This window comes from Triticum dicoccoides, chromosome 2B, assembly GCF_002162155.2.
Source record: "Triticum dicoccoides isolate Atlit2015 ecotype Zavitan chromosome 2B, WEW_v2.0, whole genome shotgun sequence".
Taxonomy (NCBI): domain Eukaryota; kingdom Viridiplantae; phylum Streptophyta; class Magnoliopsida; order Poales; family Poaceae; genus Triticum; species Triticum dicoccoides.
The window spans coordinates 452,588,503-452,595,491 of record NC_041383.1 but is presented as its reverse complement, the minus strand read 5'-3'; the positions used below and the strand labels follow the sequence as shown (position 1 = coordinate 452,595,491).

Below are 6,989 nucleotides of genomic sequence, written 5' to 3'. Positions count from 1 at the left end.
CAGAAGGTTCCCTAGTGGCTAGACACCTGGCCTAAGACACCTCTACAAGTAGGGTGCTTACAAGAGGCACCCCTATAAGTAGGGAGCCTACAGGGGCGCCTAGGGTCCCTCGGCCTCTCCAGGTCTGGGTTCAATCCCCCTGGGTATTCCATGGTGCAAAACCTCTTGTCCTATTTTTCTTGAATTTTGCTCGAGACTAAAATATCTTTTTTCCTTGAAATATGAAAAACCAGAAAATAAAAACTCGCACTCAACGCTTAACTAATAGGTTAGTCCAATAAAAGTGATAAATAATTCCCAAAGTAAGTACAAATGATAAGATAATGACATGAACCATGTAAAAAATTGTAGATGCACCAAAGACATTTGAGTGGGGCCCAGAAACCAGGATTACACTCAGGGCGCTATCGAGTAAAGGAAAAACCCTATATGACGCTCATTGTGTCCAGCTGTCGCTCAAACAAACAACAACAATCCAGGTGGGCCGGCCCATTAACAGTTCAAAGATTGAATGCTCACTACGCTTTGGTTTTTACCAGTTTTGGGAAGGTTCCAAACCGGTTATTTGTTTATTTCTTTACTGTTTTTCCAGTTTTCTTCTTGATTTTTTTGTCTTTTCTTGTTTTCCTTTTTTTACATAAATCAATAAATGTTTGAAAATGTTCAATATATTATAAAAATCAGAATTTTAAACTTGTTCATTTTTTGAAAAATATTCATAATTTAAAAAATTGTTCACATGTTCAATAAATGTTCGTATTTTAACAATGGATTGTGCTAACGACCAGTCGACTGGTCGTTAGCGACAGATCCAGACGACCTTCGATCGATCCTCCCGCTCGTCCCGCTGCGTCGTTCCTTCGATCCTCCCGCTTCCCCGATTTTCTTTCTTCTAGATTTTCTTCCCACCGATTTTTATCTCACCTCGGTTCACAGACTTTTTTTCACTCGTCCGGTTTTATATCAATTAGTCTAGAATAACGGAGAAAAAGAAATAAAGTGCTTAAAAGGGACTTGAACTTTGGTCTGCCAACTAGCTACTACAGCCACTAACCAACTCACCCATCTTTTTTTGTTGTCCACAATACAGAAACAGGGGTATTTGGACCCTTCTTCTTGCTATCATATTAGCAAAAAAAAGTCTTGATAACTTGGAATAAGCAGCGTGATAACTATGACATGACCATCATGGTAACTTCAACATAACGCCTTGATAACAAATAACATGACAAAGGTTGACAACTCTATCATTATAATGCTGATAAGCGTGAGAAGCATGCTAGTTTAGCATGGGCAACATGCAAACTTTATGCGAAGATTATCGGGATATATTTCAACAACTTTTCCCCCGGTGAAAATTTACTATGGTGCTTGAGTCTACGTTATTAGCTACGAAAAATATCATTGTTTTTGCACACAAGTTATGCATTTTGGTTACCGGGGTATATTTTCAACAACGAAAAATCGTCTGGTCGAGGTTACCGCGGTGTTTGTATGTAAATTATCAGGTGTGGGCGCGTATATTATCATGTTATTTACACAGAAATTATCGGGCGTATGTTTTCAACAATTTTTTCACCTGGTTCAAAATTTATTGTGGTGTTCGTACCTAAGTTATCAGATCTATAGTGCTTAAATGATCATGTTATCTACACAGAAATTACCGAGGTATATTTTCAACAACAAAAAGCGTCTGGTCAAGGTTAACGCGGTGTTTGTATGTAAGTTATCATATGTGGATGTGTATATTATCATGCTATTTACATAAAAATTATCGGTGTATGTTTTCAATAATTTTTTCACCTGGTTCAAAGTTATCTTGGTATTTGTACCTGTTATCAGGTCTACAGTGCTTAAATAATCATGTTATTTACACAGAAGTTATCGGGATGGTTTCAATAACAAAAAAACGGCGGGTAAGGTTAGCACGGTGTTTGTATTTAAGTTATCATGTGTGGATGCATATATTATCATGATATTTTCACATAAGTTATCGAGTGTATGTTTTCAATAGTTTTTACCTAGTCGAAGTTATCACGGTGTTTGTACCTAAGGTAGGTCTACGGTGCTTGAATGATCATGTTATTTACACAGGATTTATCGGGGGTATGTTTTAACAACAAAAAATCATTTGGTCGAGGTTACCATGGTGTTTGCATTTAAATTATGAGATTTGGATGTGTATATTATCGTGATATTTACACATAAGTTATGGGGTATATGTTTTTAATATTTTTTTCATGTAGTCAAAGAAGGGGAGCCTTGGCGCAGTGGTAAAGCTGCTGCCTTGTGACCATGAGGTCATGGGTTCAAGTCCTGGAAACAGCCTCTTACAGAAATGTAGGGAAAGGCTGCGTACTATAGACCCAAAGTGGTCGGACCCTTCCCTGGACCCTGCGCAAGCGGGAGCTACATGCACCAGGTTGCCCTTTAGTCAAAGTTACCGCGGTGCTTATACCTAGGTTATCAGGTATATGGTGCTTAAATAATAATACTATTTACAAAGAAATTACCACGTTTTAGTAAAAAGAAATCTGAGTCAAATTTCATGAAGATATGAAAAGCACATTGCCCCGCAAAAAAAAAGCACATTGCCTTTTAGTTCTTCAGAAAAAAAGACATCAGTGAGATGGTTGCTTAGTTAAATTAACTACTACATCATGCACGGTTCGAATCACTTGGTTGGCAAAAAACATGTCTGAATTTGATTCTACTGTTTGTTTTGGCACCTAGGAGCAGAAACTACATCTTAAAAAAACGAAAATTCGCATCTGATCCTGGCGCCAGCTGATACTGAAATCACCTTCGTTGGTTGTCCTCGGGATGCATGCGTTTTCTGTATTCCACACTGCATGCGACAACCGTATTGCCAAAGTATTCCTGGGCGGGGCCCATGAATTAATTTGCTGCTCAACCTCTCCGTCGGACCTGTACAGGTTACTCGTGGATGGATCAGGTTTTTTCTTGGGCCTTCCTGTTCCAGTGCGTGTTGACGGACGCAGTGAATGGCCGCCTACCAGCCACTACCAGATCGGGAGCCATGTCCGCCTCTGGTTCTCGTTCATCGTGCAAACAGCTCGCATGCACCCGCGTAAGCCAATTTGACAGGGAACTGTGCATCAACCAAACTAGTGCAGCCGAATTTGACAGGAACTAGTGCAGCTCGCATAACCCACACACCATTAGAATTAGCGCAGCCGATGATACTTGTCTAGGAGTACTTTTCAGTAACAGAAACACAAACTACGGCAGTGTATGTATAGCCGATGATTACTAGCCAGTGCACAAAAAGACACAAGATTCAGTAAACTCAACGTTTTGCTTGGTTTCTTGCTCATTCAGAAAGTGTACAGAAGACACAAGATTCAGTGTACAGCGAGAGAGAACCCTCCAAATTCTGAAACATGATGCGCATTCAGTAAACATGATGCCCATTTCAGTAAACTCAACAGGATTACAAACTACTGCCTGGTTTCTTGCTTCCTGCTGGTTTGCTTGGAAGACTTGGTCTGCTGTTTTGTTTGGAAGGACTTGGCCTGGCACAAAACAGAAATAGGTTGATTGTGAGTGAGATGAATAAGAATTTATGTATTGGCAGATGGTCATTGGCATAATCGAAAATATTGTAGACAGATGGTCACGCTCACATTTTTTAATCCAGGTAGTAAATACTCCCTCCGTCCCACACAATGTAAGATCGTTTTTCAAGCTAACATAGCTTGAAAAATAATCATATATTGTGGAACGGAGGGAGTAATTACTTGTGCATACCGAATTTAATTCGAGCATGAGGCTTGGAGATCGTTTCTCTTCCAGGATGTGAATTAAGAGATAATTCTGTAGTTGGAACTTGGAAATCCTCATATGAATGCTCGACTATATATATTATGTCTTCACAAACGACAGTTTAATTAGCACAAGAGTTTTGAATGAAGTGTACTAGCAGTCTAGGATCTTATATTTTAACTCGTGTATATCTTTTTTCAACATCGGCTGTTGCATAATTTGAAAGGTTTGCACTCGTTGTTGAAGAGAAAAGGATTGATATGGACACTCAAACTTCTCACATATTTTCCTGTTAGGTCCAAAAGCAATTAAGTTCACAACACCGGTCTCCACCTCAAGTGTCAGGCACTAGCAAGTACTGATTCCAATCTTACTATTTTCTAAGTTAGCTATCAGTTTGAAAATTTCATAGCAGCTTTAAGAAGGCATAGAGAAAAATAGAGCAAGCTACGAGATAGAAATCTGCTGTATGTTGTGCAAGTTCCCGAACAATTGCAACGAAATGATCAAGGAAAGAGCAAGCTGTCAAGTTGTCCCTCCGCAAACAATCAGCAAAGTATACGGTCTGATCAGCTGTATAAATCTGCAATTGTTTTTTGAATGGAGTGAAATGAGACGAACTTTATGACAAGTACGCCAACATGACTGTATGGTTTTAGCACTAACTAGGCCCTACTAAAAGAATCTGAACAGTGCCCCCAAAAAGGATTCAAAGGTTCAGTTCTCACTTCTCACTGGACTCAAAATACCAGCACCCTGGTTCTCACTGGATTCAAAGGTTTAGTTCTGACAAACCACCAGTACTGCCTTGCTGATTTTTCTAAGAATTGTGACTGCAGCATTGTTTGCTTCTATAAAACAAGTTAGTCAAGAATAATATCATTCAACCACTGAACCATCACATAAACAAGGTTGTTTTCTCAAAACTGACACTACAATACTACATAGGCAATTCACACTTCAGAAGTTCAACCACTGAATAATATCGTAGGCTTTCCCAATTCCCAGGGAGTCAAAACTCATCCCAATCTCTGGTTTCACAACATTGTCCGATGGTTTATCAGCGTACCTCCGGATTGTTTCTTCCAGTAGAGTGACTCTACCAGGGCAGGGTGCCCTATGCAGAGGTGCACGGCCAACTCTCACCCTGAAATCATATTCAGATGTTTTAGATGTTGCATTCGTCTTCCATATACAATGGTATATCACTCGATCATGATAGCAATCTATGCTAATTGTACACATGAATTATCATAAAAATTAGGAGTACAACCAGCTGACACAAGTAATCATAGCCTGATGCATCCATTGACATACACAGAAAATATGTGACATTACTTGCAAAAATCAAAATCATCCCGTCAGAAAGAACACTAATTTCATTTTTACCTTCTGGTCCACCCCGGCGCCTCTGAGTTCACCTTCCCGGTCGATTTCACGGACTGGGTTGGCGACTCTTTCTTCTTGCCGCCGCGCTCAGCAGCGCCGCCGAGGTGTCCAACCACAACCGTGCAGGAGAAGTCGGCATCAGCCTTAGCCGACGGCACGATGCCCCTTGACACCAACGGATCTGACTGTCCCACTTATGCAATCGCCTCTCTCAGCGGAAACTTACAGCATGCTCCAGAAATCAAAGGCCCGTTGTCGCCATAATCCGCTCGCGCGGCTGCAGGAAGAAAGAACAGAAGAGTAGGATAGAGCAATTATCTGTCAACCGGATCCAGTAGAAACTCGAGTCCGCTGTCGGGCAGGGAGGCGCCTTCTCCCATATTGCTAGCCGCCGCCATTTTTTCGCCTTCCGCTGCGTGCTGAAAGGTCAAAGTGTCAACAATTACTGACCACCCATGACGGCGCTATTTTCGAGCCAACGACGCGTACACCTATCTGATCCACGCACAATTTTCGCAAACGGACGCGAGCCACGGCTCTGCTCGTCGCCGTCACTTTGTTTTCAAAAACGCGACCCAGGGACGATCGTACATCACTGTTCCTCGTCGTATTTGGGCGGTCGAACCCTTTTCCTGAGACGCGTATCTGTCCTGACGGTCCCACTAGCTCAGATCCCCAGAGGAGGACCTACGACCAGGATTACGTGTCCAGATGGTCTCGCTCTCAGTTATGCCGCTCGCTTAAAAAACTGTCTTTCTTATTATATACGTAGAAGCTGGCCTAGCTCAGTTGGTAGAAGGGCTATGGCTTATCTTTGATGAGGGCTTGTGTTCAAATCCTAGGAATGTATTTTTTTCTTCTTCTTTGAAAGAGAACGGTTGTGCAAGAGAAAAACGGACGGGAAGAGAACTGCGAGAGAAATACGGGATCGAGAGAAAATATCGGCGAGAGAAAGACGCGAGGATAAGAAAAAACGGGCGGTTCGCTTGAGAACTATCAGCTACCGTTCGATCCAGAATAAACGGAATCCATGTCGTGCGGATCTGTTGTAAAATTCCTGCCGGCAGAAAATTAGCTTTTCCCTTCAACAATTGTTCATATTTTTAAACTTTTATTTTTTTAAAAAATCTAAATTTTCAAAAATTGTTCTTGTTTCAAAATATAATGTTCATCTTCTTGGAAAATAACAATTTTATAAAATGTGCTTGTTTAAAAAAAATTGTGGAACTTGAAAATATGTTCGCTCTTTTTCAAATCCTAGGAATGCATTTTTTTTCTTCTTCTTTGAAAGAGAACGGTTGTGCAAGAGAAAAACGGGACGGGGAAGAGAACTGCGAGAGAAATACGGGATCGAGAGAAAATATCGGCGAGAGAAAGACGCGAGGATAAGAAAAAACGGGCGGTTCACTTGAGAACTATCAGCTACCGTTCGATCCAGAATAAACGGAATCCATGTCGTGCGGATTTGTTGTAAAATTCCTGCCGGCAGGAAATTAGCTTTTCCCTTCAACAATTGTTCATATTTTTAAACTTTTATTTTTTTAAAAAATCTAAATTTTCAAAAATTGTTCTTGTTTCAAAATATAATGTTCATCTTCTTGGAAAATAACATTTTTATAAAATGTGCTTGTTTAAAAAAAATTGTGGAACTTGAAAATATGTTCGCTCTTTTTCAAAAAAAAAATCTTCTAAATATCAAAAAAAGACTTTTTTTGGAAAAACCTTTGAAAAATTTCAAAAGTTGCTCCAGTTTGTAAACAATATTTGGAATTTCAAAATTTGCTAGTGTTTTTGGAAAAGTGCTCATAATATTC

At 40.2% G+C, this 6,989-nt stretch overlaps 1 long non-coding RNA gene across 1 annotated transcript; it reads right to left on the bottom strand.

The window, feature by feature from the left end:
- Positions 1 to 3,300: 3,300 nt before the first annotated feature.
- Positions 3,301 to 5,745, bottom strand: LOC119364158. The gene is made up of 3 exons (XR_005174725.1): positions 5,176 to 5,745; positions 4,856 to 4,933; positions 3,301 to 3,536 (listed from the first exon to the last, which is right to left on the bottom strand). It is a non-coding gene; the product is annotated as an uncharacterized LOC119364158 (long non-coding RNA).
- Between the last annotated feature and the right edge of the window lie 1,244 nt (positions 5,746 to 6,989).